At 38.5% G+C, this 15,129-nt stretch overlaps 1 protein-coding gene across 3 annotated transcripts in view; it reads right to left on the bottom strand.

Moving 5' to 3' along the window:
* The window catches only part of PPM1B (protein phosphatase, Mg2+/Mn2+ dependent 1B), a 61,070-nt gene that overhangs the window by 36,869 nt on the left and 9,072 nt on the right, over positions 1-15,129 (bottom strand). The gene's annotated exons all lie outside the window — the stretch shown is intronic.

Below are 15,129 nucleotides of genomic sequence, written 5' to 3'. Positions count from 1 at the left end.
AGTGTCATAGGCACCAAATGGCCCAAAAGAACTCCTTTACCCCTTCTGAAGAACTGCAGGAGTTCACTAAGTTCCATGCCTGTAGCTCTACACTACTGCAAGCCCCGAGTTTTCCCCAGAATTCTCTCCTCTTACGCACCACAATAGGATGGAATGTTCAAGCAACAAAACTAATCCAGAAAAAGTCAATTATTTTCTGTCACTTGAGGTCTCCAAACCAGCTTAGGAAATGCCAGATCAGACAAGTACCAGCAACAGAAATGCTGAACTGGGAGCTGCTGCCAATTCATATTTGTTCCAAGTATTGTGTAACTACACCTTAAGCAGCATCGACTTAATCATTAATGAGCTCTGAAAAAGCATCCTAAATCATTGTATTGAACCACAAGGCAGAAGTCCTCCCCAGAAGGTAAAAAAGCTTCAGTAAAAAAGTTGGTTCTACATCAAGGAACTTCAGGGAGTAAAACTAAACACAACTGGTGCAAATTCATAAAGTTGTTTACAACAGCTCCACTTCAACACACAAGGTTTTAGGGCACAGACACAAAGCACGTGGCCAGGACATAGCTCCCTCCATGCACTGCCTCCCACCTTCAGCACATCCCTCAGCCAGGAGCACCACAAGGTGCTCGCACCCCGTGCTCAGCAGCCTCAGGGCTTCTGTGGCCTTGAAAAGCAGCAAACTCACAGAAGCAGCCCTGGAACATGAGCATTCTGCTTCTCAGAAACAAGAGCCTTGAGCCCTCCCAGATTCCACTCTACAGAGGACCTGAGAGCATTCCTTAGACCAGGATGACTTTAAGCTGAAGGCTGCTTACAATACAGCGGATTCCAAAATAGATATTTTGGGCTGAGAGCATTTTACCTCAGAGTATGATTGCATTTATACAAATTCTATGTACACTCTCTCACTTCTCAGAAGTGAGGAATACAGTATTCAGTGTCCCAAAACACAAAAGCACCTTAAGATATAGCCTCCACCACTAAATATGGCACAACAAAGAAGGGACAATACTTCTACCTAATTTGCACAGTAGTGACTCTTACCTCTCCAAGTAAGCTGCATGGCTTGTTTGCTGTCAGTATGAAAAGACTTTTAGATTCATGATACAGCTTTGGGATAACAAACCATTACATCCAGCTCCTAACGATTTGAATGCCAAAAATGTTCACAATACACAAGTGTAAATGTCTTGTCCAGATTGCTCATTGTAAATTACATCACAAGAATAAAGCTGAATGCTTCCTATTAAAGGCTTAACAAAATTACAAGATGTATTAAACATTTTATTTGAGCTACTTAAGGCTTTGTACTATGTAAATGTGTAATATTTTAGTAGGACTAAGTTAGTTCAGTAAACTTTTTTGCTACTAAGACACCTGCACCCTACAGCAGGATAGGTTTTATTTGAGAAAAACTTAAATATTCCTGGGTTTTTAATTTGACCATGTTTACAGGATTTTCTTCAGAAGGTAAGACCAAATAGGTAAAGCCATCATAAGCAATTCACTGCTAAAGAACTAAACTCACTACTTGAAAATAAGATCATTAAGAAAAAGAAATTATGCAGTCCAGAGAAAGTTGAAGAACCCTATCATGTTATTTTACAGAGTGTAGGCACCAAATGTTGGTTTTCCTGATGATTAAATACATACTTAATAACGCTGGTCGCAAAGCACTAATGCTCCACAAGCTGAATCCTAATGTTCGAAACAAACAAATCCACTGCAACACCCAGTCCTTTGCAAGTTTCTAAACTCTGGCCAGACAAGTCCCAGAAAAACAGTCTTTATTCTGCCTCACAACCAGCTAGACCTGGACTCTGACCTTTCATTGATAATCAAATCACAGCTGCTTTAAAATAAGCAATCAAACAAATCAACTCATTGACTGAGCATCAAGAGAAAGAGCTATAATCTGGTGTGCCCTGATCCACCCTCTGACAGCACAATACCACCACCACCAGTGCTGTCCCCCAGAACTAAAAGCTGGGTCCCACACATAGGAAGATTTTGCAAAAGAGACAGAAGGAAGGGGAAAGAAAAGAGCAGCAGTGTATCCACAGGTTGGCTAATAAACTGCAACCTACCAAGGGCATGTCTGCAACACACAGCAAACCTAAGGTAACATCCCTTCCTTCAAAGAGCCATTCACTGGGATACTTGACTTTGTGGGCAAAGTGAGAGCACAGGGGAATGCACTAGTGCTGCAGATTCATGCAGTAGCTCTTCCTTGTTGTACCTCTGTGACAAAGCCAAAACTAAACAAGGAGTTATTTCTGCTTATTACATGATACAATGCACAACTTCCATCCTACAGAGAGAGTTGTCCATCCATTGTAACAAAAGATTATCTCTACATTTGCAAAGTGGTTCTTCTTTCTATACAGAACCAAAACTGAACAAAGTCTTGATTTGTGATTCTACTGTGAATCAACCAAAACTGAACAAAGTCTTGATTTGTGGATTTGCAGGTGTGGGGGTTTTTGGTGAATTCTTCCCCCCCCCTTTTCAAACATGCAAGCTGCACTAAAACATTCATATTAATCAGTTAAAGTAAGGAGAACTAACTAAAGTTCAAAACTAAGAACTCTATGAAGCAATACAGAGCCTTATCCTTTTTGAAGCACTTAATACAATATTATGGTTTTGAAAAGTCTGCAAAAGTAGCCTTCCACTGTGTTTTAGAAGTAAAACCCAGAACTTCCTGAAAAGCTAAATGCCTTGAAATAAATTTGCTTGGGGCTCCAGTCAAAGTTGAGTTAAGCAAGTTGAAGTTTGCAGTTAAAAGTTCTATAGCCAATTAGTAATTTCAAATATTAAATGATGAATTTCCAACAGGAGTATGCTGTTGGACCATTATTTCCCACTCACCTAAAAGCTTGAAAACACCATGGGCTTAACATTCTAATTAGGTCCACACTTTAAAACATCACCTCACAAATGACAGACATAAGTTACAGCATCAGATATATCTTACAAAAGATATTCTGAACCTTTCTCCTGCAGACCTGTCTTTAATACATATTTGCACTTTTGTAGTTCCTAAATTCTCTGTGACTCACCTTCAGGTAAGCTTTAGATCAGCAAATTCACATGAAGGCTGTGTGGGTATCCTGGCAGCAACGGTAGTTTAAGTGATATTTGCTCTCAGCAGCCCTTTCCTGTTCATACTCTGTGGCTGAGCAGACACACAGACAACTACAATGGTACAAGTGAATGCCTGAAGCAGAGATTGCTCATCTGGCTGATGAGGAAATCAAACTTTGTTGAATTATACAAGCAGAAGATGAAGGAAGACCAAAAGCCAGCCTTACTGGAATTCAGAATGTGGGTATGCAATCTGCATTTGCCTACTGGGAGATCCTGGCAAGCACTTACTTCTCTATTCTTCTGTAACAGATCAGAGTTACACTCAGCACAAGTCAAGCAGAGCCATGTGGAATCACCTCTCCATCAGTTATGCTGGGCAGCTTTGCAAACAGCCAGCTTTAGGAAGAGAGGAGGCTGAAGAGCGTAGCCATCCAGTAGGCTTTAATAAAAACACCTAAGTACAAAACTCTTTCATTTTCAGTTATTTGATCTTTAGCTGAACTAAGGAGAAGGAAGTACCATCAAACAGTTAAAATATATTCCATGTATATGTTAGTTTTCTTCCAAAAAAAACCCTCAACTGAAGCAACAGAGCATTGTAAACAGAGGATTAACTCTGAACAAACATGTTTATTGGGGCTACTGGGACTTTCTAGAGAAAAGCCTGCAAAAGTTTCTAACTAGCTTTTATCTTACCTTACACATAGTTGTAGTGGAAGTCAAGTTCTAGATACATATTAAAGCTTCCACAGCAATCCAGGAGTCACAAATTGAGAAAGACATGTTTGTATTCTGTATGGGTTTGTGGCTTTCCTTGATGCAAAGGGCAGAGTCTACAATCATTCATCTCCTCGATGGGAAGTCAAAATTCCAGCTCAGACACATTGAAGTGATATGCATGGGCAACCTAAGATCATATTTATTATTACTGCAGTGCCTATCATTTGAGCACATTCTTACACTGCTTCTCCATGAGGCAAATTTAATATCACATAACTAGCTAGTATACCTGGGTAGCAGTACCAAATGTGTCAGTTGAAAAATATCTGTCCTTTGCTGTCTTTGTTAACATCTGGCCTTCAAACTGATGTTTGAATTACTTAATTTTTGTCCACAAAACCAGCCTGAGCACTGGTCAGATGTTATGAGAAAAACTCCACCACACCTGTCACCTAAGAATATTATAATTAATAATAATTTTCTGAAGTCCTCTGGGAAAAAACAGCATGTCCCTAAACCACACCTCAGTCTCATCTATCTACTATAGCACTATTAATGAGCATCCAAAGTCTGTCACTCCTATGCCTGAGAAAGTATTAGTAAACTATAATATTACTCAAGCTCAGAAGACATCTTGAAAATAAAAAGCCTCTGTTGATTATGCAATACAAAAAGCTTAGCCCTTTCTAGTTAAGCCGTTCAAAGAAGGCATCTTAAGCATAAAACCATAAAAAACTCCTGCAGCAAAACTGTCAGCAAAATCAGAGAAAGCAATAAAGTTCAGATCAGTTAATTCAGTAGCAAGTACATGCTCTTGGATAATAAAGTCCATTGTTACAAACCTCATTGCAGTGTAGGATACAGAGTTAAGAAAATTGACAGAATTGTATAATTTCATTACTAAGACAATAAAGGTGACTGAGCTACAAAGTTTTAAGATGCTTTAGCTGTAGGTTACAGTCCAAGTCTGATAGCTTTCAAAAGATTAATATTCTTCTGAGTGCCTCATATGAAATGTTCAGAAGAACAGATTACAGATGGCTGCCTTGACAAATTCCTCTGTGACCAGTATTCAGTGATTTTTTTAATCCAGAGTCCTCAAAAATTAATATTTATCTGAGTAGAGAACTTTACCCTAGCTCCTACTGTCTACCAATGCATTTAGAACAGGTCACATTTTGCATCAAGTCTTGTTACTATCAGTGAAGCCAATTAAGAACTTTTTTTATCCTCAATACCGTATTTTAAAATTCTGCTGTTTCTAACACTAAAAAAAAAATATCCCACAAAAGATTCTCAAAAGGCACAACAGCACCACATTTTCTATATTAGGGGAATAACGCCATTACAATACACACATGCCAACTAATCACGTTTTTCCCTGTCTTAGAAATATAGCACAACCCTAAGTGTGACCATGAGTATATCCAAACTTCAGAAGGAATTTAAACTCCATAAAGTGGGGTGAAAACCACAAAGTATCAAAATAACAGTACCTCAGTTAGGACCAGGTACAAAAAATACAGCAAGAATTCACTAATGCCGGTATGTTTGACAGTGACAGAAATCAAGATGTATCAAATTTAAAAGGGATAATAAGAATGGGGTTTTATTGCTTTATATATGATACCAATGACCAGAGGAAGGACTTCCCCTCTTGAATAAGGCTCCTCTTCAACTTCTAATGTAAGCCTTCAGGTATAAATGCACTAAAACTGAGCCCTCACAGCAGATTTAAAAAAAAAAAACACCAACAACTTGGCCAGTACTGATGTGCAGACAGTTACAGAAGGCATAAATTCTCTGCCACACTACTTAGACATTTGGCTCTATTTGTAGCTTTTTTTAGCCATGTTATCACCTGCTAAATTTATATACATCAGGAGTTAAATGCAAAAAAGGTCATTCAACACCACAATAAAATCACCAGCAAGTTTAAATTGGTAACATAAGAGAACCAGTAGCATGAGCTGCCAAATATTAAGAGTTACGATGCTATAGGCAGTTTAATGTTTACTGCAAAGCACGCAGCTTGGAAAGAGAGAATTCAGGCATCTGTTATGTCAACTCACAGCCTACACACACAGTCTTTCTAAAGAAGTAATTTAAGTAATACAGGAACTGAAGGCTCCAAATAGGAATTGTTCAAACACATAGTTATTATTATATCTCAATTACAGTTTTAGAACATTCTTTCCCTTTGTCTCTTCCAGATTAAGATACTTCTTCTAATTACTAGCAAAGTTACTTCAGTAACAACACTGTATTACTATTAATAGAATCAGCACACAGAAATGTAAAGGCAATTAAAATTTTTGAGAAGGTCCGTTTGTTTAGAAAGTAATTTTCTTATTGCTAACAGAGATTTATCACCTTCCTAAATCAGCCTGATTTGATTCATTTCAGATAAGGCACATCTCAAAGCATTTTTAAGGCAGTTATAACCAATGTGGAAGAGAAGCAGTTGATCCCACACAATGTATAATTATGTACTCCCATACTGTAACAGAATCAATACACCTGCAGTCAAACGATATCCAATCCATAAAATGATAAAGAAAGTCATGTTTCAGAACATAGATGACTTGTCCAGACTATTTCAGAAAACTCCTTTTACAGGATGCTCAGCTTCTCCATCAGGCTAGAGAAACTTTTCAGGAGAAGTCTAGTTAAAAGAATTACTATCTCTAGGAACTGCAGAGTGAAGCAAACTTCCATTACCCTTTTTTTCCGGCAGCAGGCTCCAGCATTGTTGCCTAGACACATGGAATCTTTTTCAGGTGTCTGCATTGAGGCTATCTCAACTGTTTCCCTTGCCATCTACACAAGAGTACTTGGCAAGAAGCAGCCACTTGGCAGCTTGTAAGCATAAAAACTCAAGGTTTTCATGTCCAATTCATTCTGCAACTTCAATTCCACAATAAGTCACTTAGACTCACTTTTAATCAATAGTTTAAGTTCTCAATTTGCAATATATATTTCAATGCTGAAGCTTCAGTTATCTCTATTGAGTAAAAACTGTTTTAATTTTGCCACTCTACCAGTTTTACAATACATGTTGAACTATACCTGCAAAAATTCAAAGGGGAATTCTGTCAGTAAAAATGTTAAAACTAACACAGAAGCAGATCATGTCAATTTTCAAGAAATCAATTATTAGAGAAGGTGCTTAAGGGCATGACAGGCAGTCAGTGCCATAATGATAGACATGACAGCCAAAATGATTCCAGGAAAGTTAGCATGTTAATAATTCAACATTTACTTTATGCTACCCATCATTTCAGACATCAGCTGCAGGCAAATTTGGATAACACAGATTAAGACACCATCTCAGCTCCACCAAAGGTTACTACTGCTCCTGTACTCTGCTGGCTGCAAGACAGGCCCTTGCTGGACTGAACAGTGATGGAAACATCTTAGCACAAAGACACACTTAAAAAAACATATTGTAGCAAGGGGGAAAACACCACATTCTGGCCTCCCATTTATAGGACAACTTGACAAGATATTTTCTAATTATTTCTATATTCCGAAGCTCACATATCAGCCTTACCACTTTACTATCATAAAGCTGAACCTGCATGTATTCTACACTAGTGTAACTAACTATCTGGATCAAACTAGGAATCCATAAAATAATCATGGCACACAAAAGAATACTCTTAAATATTCCGGCATTTGCAGAATGCCAACTGAAAGAATCAGATGAATTTAGCAGTTTAAAAGAAAAGCAGACAATTAGCTTGGGGATTACACAAATAATTCAGTAAAACCTACTACATAAAAAGCAGACCCCCAGCCACAAAAAAATCAGAAATAGGTATGTGAATAGAAGACTGCTGACCTGAGCTTGCAAAGAGATGCTGAATGCAGCACAACAAGTGCCAATTTCACTAGGTTTCCATGCCTCTGAAACTGAAGAGCTGGCATTAGGCAGCCAGCTGCCTATATAAAGTGCTACTTACACATTAGTCCCCAAAACGTCTCCCTCTCCTAAGTGCCTCCAACATCACTTCTATGACTTGAGACCATGGCCTTGTCTTCTCTCTTCTATGCAAATACCTGTCCTGTACAGCAATAGCTATGTGCTTCTCAGATCTTCAGAGTGCTTTGGGTTGGAAATGACATTAAAGATCACCGTGTTCCAACCCACCTGCCACAAGCAGGGACACCTCTTACTGCACCAGGTTGCTCAAAGCTCCATCCAGCCTGGTCTTGGACACTGCAAGGGACAGAACACGCACAATTTCTCTGGGCAACTGATTTCAGTGCCTCACTACCCTCACAGTACGAATTTCTTCCTAACATTCAATCTAAACCTACCCTCTTGCAGTTTAAAGCCATTATCCCTTGTCCCATTAAAGCACACCCTTGTCAAAAGCCCCACTCCAGTTTTTTTGTAGGCACCCAGCCTGAACAACCTCAACTCTATCAGCTTTTCCACACAGGAGAGGTGCTCCAGCCCTCTAATCAGCCTCACACCCTAATATATATATATATATATATATATACACATATATATATATATACATATATATATATACACATATATATATATATACACACACTTTTTTTTAAAATGTATATATTCCACTTTTCCCTGGGAGTGGTGTGGGAATGAAACAACAAACACTATTAACATTTTGTTAAACTATGCATGTAAGATGAAGGCAATGGCATCACTGCTGAACAGTGCTAATGGCTCCTACTATTTGATTGTGCTCTAACTCGCAGCAAGGTGACAGCGGTGCCAGTGCTTGAAGCTATGGCTTGATTAAAAGAAATGCATCTCCCATTTCCTCCAAAATGCAGCAACCCTGCCCTATTTCCTGATATTTTGAAAGCGACTGAAATATTACTCAAAAGGGTGTTCACTCTCTGCACTCACAGAGAACTACAATAATAAGCTCATCATGGGGCCACAAAGTAAACAAGAGTTCCTAAGACACCACCAATTTAGTACAACATTCCATATCATGGAACACAGTCTGTCAGTTTTATAACTAGCAACACCTATACTACTCAAAAGACACAGGTGCAATAAACGTTAGCTACAAGTACCAACCTACTTGACTTTTAGTTAAGGAACACAGACACAGCTAGCTTATATACCTCTGATCATTAGTGCATTTCAACAGAAATATGCAGAAGTATTTAATAGTAAAGAGTGATAACATTCTGCAGGAATAGTACAATATGCAAGCCAAGAACTCAGAAACAGTACCATTCTCCCAAGTCTTGGTATTCATGCTTTGTCTCATCTGATCGTGGATAATTTCCAGTGTCTTACACAGCAGAAAATAACATTTCTTCCAGATCTTTGTCTTTCTGATTAAGATTCACTTTAGAGACTCTTCCTTGTATATTGGGGTGAATAAAGCAAAAGAGTCTGTGAGCCTGAAAGTACTAAGGTGGAAGAATTTACCAACTTCTCTCCTAGTTCACCACAATATTCAATAAAATCTCTAACTCAAGCACTTAACAGTAACAGCTAAAATGAAACTAATAAACTCTGTGAGCCACTGCAAGAGGCCAAGCTAGACAAGAAGTTCCTACTCATCTATGGCAATGCTGCCAAACATCAAGTGACTGTTTTTCACTTGTTAAAGATGAAAGCATGAAGTGATCTAAGGTACCAACCATTTGATGGCCATGACTTCCCAAAAAACTCCCACTTTCAATATGCACCACCTTTACAGATGCCATGTAAGCAAATCCATTTCCAAGCCAGGAATATTCAAACCCTAGGACAGGAGAAGCTGCACACACGTTTCAGCCAGGACAAAACAGAGAAGTCTGGCATACAAATGCAGTTGTTTACAGTAACACATCCACATCCCGGGTGCAAAGGAAAAGAAAGATTAAAAGCTGAGATTCTGATATACCTTATTAAAGCACAGAAACCACGACAAACAAGTCTGTTACTGGCCACTACAGATCTTTTCAAAAACACAGAAGTGTTCCTCACAGAAGTTCTTCAGAAACACACCTTAGCTCTCTTGGTTACAAGAAAGAAACAAAGTTGCATTTCCCCCAAAACCCATGAAAAGGGCGATCACAATTAAACCACCACACCTTCACAGACCAGAATATTGTTTCTGCAGCAAGAATCCGCCTCAAGCGTTGCCTGTTCTGGAGATTGCCTACATCTAGTGTCCAAGATGTCAGTTCACTTCCCTCTTTATCCAGGCTTGTGAAAAGAAACTAGCTTCACAAAAGCTGAGATTTCATTTCACCACCCAGCATCCTGCTTACCCCTCCCATCCCAGTAACTTCAAATGCTCTACAAATTGCTTTGTTTTTCCTCAAGGTTCAGAATACCAAAGGCAAGTGAAAGACAAGACACATTGATAACTATAATGTTCTTAAAACTTCATTTTTGACACTAAAAAAGAGCATTTTTCCTTTCTTAGATTAAATGTTTTAAAATTATTCCTCAACCAGTTTCCATTTGTCTAGTCATCCTCCCATTGAGACTGTAAACAGGAGTATGCTAAGGGACACCAAAACATCTTGCTAAGGTCAAAATAAAAAAAAACCAATAAATCTAAAGCTCTATCCTCAGCTGAAGATCTAGTAATTTGACAGAAGGCAGTCAGGTCAGTCAAGCACAACTGACCCCTGGTAAAGTCAGGCAGACTGAAAATAGTCACCTTTTTCAAAAATGTTTTTCTACAGATTTATATAAACTACTTATTGATAGTGTTATCCAAATAAAGCAGTATTTAACATTTTTATTAAGTGAAATAGCTTCCTTTATTATATAACATAGCCTGAAACAATGAATAGGAACCACCCCTTATGCTTCAACAATTTGCAGAATGCAAATGTTCCAAAGCCTAGATACAAGAACTCTGTGCATTAAAAAAAAAAAAACAACCCAGGTCTCAACATGTGAAACACAGACATCAAACAATTCAGTTTCTGGCTGGTTTTCAAGGTATCTGGCTACAAGACAGTAAAGAGCAGAGGTTATAAAAGGGAAAAATTGGTTCTTGTAACAGTATGTAAAATTTATTACAGAAACAGATGGCTGAGAAAGATAAGAGAAAGAAGTGGAAAAGAACAACAAATGACCAAGAAAACTCAAACATGTTTCATTGTAAAGAACTTCTAGAATTCAGATTGCTTCCATTTTTTCAGACAGCTTGAATTTCTTCCCAATCTTCTTGCAAGAGACCTCCAACACTGAACGAATACAGAAACTCCTGGACACAGAATCAGTCAGTGCCTGACAAACAACTGCAAACTCTATTCTTTACTAGTGATGACATTACTCATGTTTCACCCAAAATAGTTCAGTCCCTCTGCAGTTCATCAAAACCTAGGCTTGAAACAGGCAGTGGGTATGATACTCTAACCACACATTAAGTGATGACAAACACCACAGTGATGAGCTGAGGCAGTCCTCCTACCCCTAAGGAAATCTGCAAATGTGACAAAAAGCACCCAAAACCAGCTTGACTTGCTCAGAAACTTTCTGACAAACTCCTTACTGTGACCTTTGCTATGCAAAGTTTTGGGTTCTGCTGCTTTCTCATGTACCTACAGATATTCTTGTCAGCAAATGCTGGTATTTAATTAAACTGGAATGACTACTATGAAGGGAGTCATATAAACATCTGTTGCAGGCTATGCATTTGGGGAAAATCCAAAAGAGGGGACGGACCTTTTTCATTTAGTTATAATAGATGTTTTAATGTTAACATTTAGTTCCATGCTCTTTTACCTTAGGACTGCAACATGGCTGGTGACACTGCTAACACTGTCACGGTTATGTGACTTCTCTGTGGTCTTCAGCAGCAGTAACATTTCAAGTAAATACAGAACTTCCATTCACAAGATAGGCCATCAGGTATCAAAACCAGCAGTGTCAAGAACCAGTGTTAGTAACCACACAAACACCTCATGTGAAACAGTCCAGCGTGCAGTCCTGCAGTAAGTGAGGCAATGCTGAACTGATACCTGCTGTAAGCCCACCTCCTGTCATGGGCAGTTTCAGACTCAGCTTTGGAGCCAGTAGCTGCTCTCACACCCTCATGCAGCTGATTCAAGAAGATAAACTAGAAGAAAATTCATCTCAGCAATATGTACCCAACAAATGCACATTACCCACCTCTTACCCGAGATGAGACACAGCCAAGTATCCACATGAGAAGGAAGAGGATCCTGCACACGGTCAGAAGCAGAAAACTGCAGAAATACAGCAGCACTAACATACTCAGGTAACTATGCAAGAACTTCCTTAAAGAAAGTCAGGATTATGAGTGGGTTCCAGAAGCAAATGCCTGAGTGTGTGCAAAGGCCTAGCAAAAACTCTTTTCTGTACTGTATAAACACTGAAAAGTGGTGAAAAAAACAAACTAATCCAAGGACCTTTCAAATTTAAAAAGAGGAATACCAGATACTCACAAACTGGGCAGCATGCAGCAAAAATCTGTTTGGGTAGAGACTACAAACTTCCCATAATGGGAGACAAAACCAAAGCTGCATTATGTACAGTAAGTGACTCAGCTTCCAAGAAGGTGCTATACCCATTGTTTTTAAACAGCTACAAAAACCTAACAGCAGTGCCTGGCTGACAAAGAAGGGGATGTATCTAGTGCCCAGCACTCTCACCAAGGTAGCATAAGATTTACTGACTAGAAACCAACACAGAAGAAGCTAAGCTTCAAGTGAATGACATGCTAGCTACATGAACTCTCCTGTGTATAGAATTTTGAAGACACTAGCTTTTGGCAGTTGGACCTAATAAGCTTTATTGCTTTTTTTTCCCCTCTTAATGTAAAAATTAATCTGGGGTCACAGCAGCTCACTCTTACTTTCCTTCTCTGAACAAAGCAGTTTAAAGTACATCTTCTCAGTCATCCAAAGACCTTAAAAGAATTTTTGCTTTTTCAGCAACAGTGATGTAAGTCCACCAATAATTCCATGACACCTTAAATCCCTAAAGCACTGAGTTTTCCACTAACTGAAGAATTTCTTACACTATTCAGGGTGAATAAACCAAATAACTTGCACAGTTCAGGAAAAAGCACTATAGACTAAATCTTCTCTCACTACCTCTAGTTCTTCTCAAGAGTGGATTCAACAGGAGGAAATGAGCCCAAAGAAACCAAACACAAACAAAAGTAAGGACAGAGAAAGACTAATAGCAAATCCCCATCTCACCCAGCAGTTTCAGTGGTCAATTTTGACTTGCTGGGTTTTACTCATGCCAGCATCAAAAAGAGTCAGGATACTGCTGCAAGGCAAGCAGAGGTAGTGGCAGGCAGCAGAACTTGCTAATAAAAGGCAGTGCAGTGTATGTGCTGATAAAAATCTTTAAAATGAGGTACAGACAAATGAACAAAAACCAGAAGCCCATGACGAGAGCAAGAAGGAATACTCCTCAATGAATCCTGTGTTCTGCCTACTCCAGTATTCTCTGGATTAGCTGAAGTTATCAGTGAATTTATGCAATAAGTTTTTCAGAAAGCACTGCAGTTTTTTTCCATATCAAGAACACTACTTTTCATGTCCTCTCCTCACTTATTTCAGTTTCTCCCTTGCAGTAACAGCATCAGACTTCAACTCAGGGAAAGGAAAGGATAAACCCTGACTGGAAAAAAACCAACTTGAACAAATGAACTGTGCAGGAGAAAGGCTGCTCATAGGCAGGCCTGGTTCACCAGTTATTGTACTAATAGTAGCTTAAGATGGCGGCTACTAAAAAGAAAATAAATAGCAGAAAAGGATGATGGAGTTTCCAATCTAGGAAACAGTGTTCTAGGACCATTACTTGACTTTAGGAAAAGGCTTTAAGCACAATCTGAAAACTCATGACAGATCTAAGCTGTCACATGTGCTTTGTATGCAAGAGCTTGTTTTAATCAGTGCTTCAATAAGCAAACAAACAAGACCTTTGGAAGAAGGGACAATAGGGAGAGGCCTATTAACAAGTTTTCCACATTAGCTTCCTGGTCTTTGTCAAACTCGACAACATAATCAGGTTTCAAGTCTCAAACCTTAAGACACTTTTCCAAAAAGTCAGTTACTTCAGTTAATGACTTTGCTACCCCAAGTTTTTGTTTATACAAAACACATCTGAATTTGCTAAGCCTGAACAAAACAGAACAGTGAAAAAAGATGAATTACAGCAGTAACTGAGCCCTACATTCCCTCTCTATATATGCAGAAAGAATGAAAACTTCAGACTGAAAATAGCGTGGCTGTTAAATACATCTGTGAAAAACTGGTATTTTTCAAGGAATTGTTTTTTCCAAATATGAATTAATAAAGTACAATTGCAGAGTACCTTCCATAGTGACATTTTTCTAACCATGTTAAATTCTGTTTCCTGCCACTGGCAACAGCAGCATACAAGCTAATTTCAGGAATCCTGAACTATACTGGAATTATATTTATTCCTTTCTGACTCCAGAAGTATCACACATTTCACTTCAGGTTAAAAATCATGAGAAACTGTTTCAACTGTTTGTAACCTTATCCCCTTCCCTCCACAAGTCAGATATGCTAAGTTGACAGCATTTCTTTTTTTCTTTAAATTAAATTAATACTGTAACAATAGTAAAAATCACAAAATAAGCTGTTTTGTTTAACAACAGCCACAATACTTGAGTTCATTAAATATTTTAGAGAAGTTCTCTGGCCTAGAAATCCTTGTGTTTGGTATGTTCTAGTGAAGAAATTGAGATACCATCCAATTTGATTTAATGTTACAAACCAGCTATTGATCTTCAGCAAAACTCTTAACCTCCATTATTTTCACACTCAAATGCTGTAAGAAGACATAATAGTACAGATATGGTTCAGCATAAGACAAACCAAAGGCCAAACAAAAGCAAAATAAATTTATTGTTTACTATGACATAAAAGCAGGATATGAAACACCGTTGGCACAACAGCAGAGTCCTAACTACCCTTTCCTTCCACATCACAAGCCTAATTAATTTTTCAATTTTAAAGCATAGGAAAATGCTAAACTATCACTTCTACCACTTATGGAAAAACAGATGAGCTCTTAAGGCCTGACTGCAGAGGAGAGTATTTAACTCCAGCAAACACTGTGAAACATCTCCTTCCAATGTAATCATCCACAAAAGTGGTATGCTTGTCTTTTCCCTGATCCCACACACTGCTTGTAAGAGACAGACACACTGAACTGCTTCCAGTTTCTTTACACTGCAAGAAATGCACAGAATCTAGAAGAGGGCTGGTCAGAAAACCTCACACAAAGCAAACAACTCCTATTATGAATGCATTTTTTAAACTACTGAATGCTTATGAACTGGAGGTTATCTATCTTTTGAACAG

This window comes from Zonotrichia albicollis, chromosome 3 (genome assembly GCF_047830755.1).
Source record: "Zonotrichia albicollis isolate bZonAlb1 chromosome 3, bZonAlb1.hap1, whole genome shotgun sequence".
Taxonomy (NCBI): Eukaryota; Metazoa; Chordata; class Aves; order Passeriformes; family Passerellidae; genus Zonotrichia; species Zonotrichia albicollis.
Note: the sequence above shows the minus strand (reverse complement) of the source record. Positions and strands in the feature narration are given on the sequence as shown.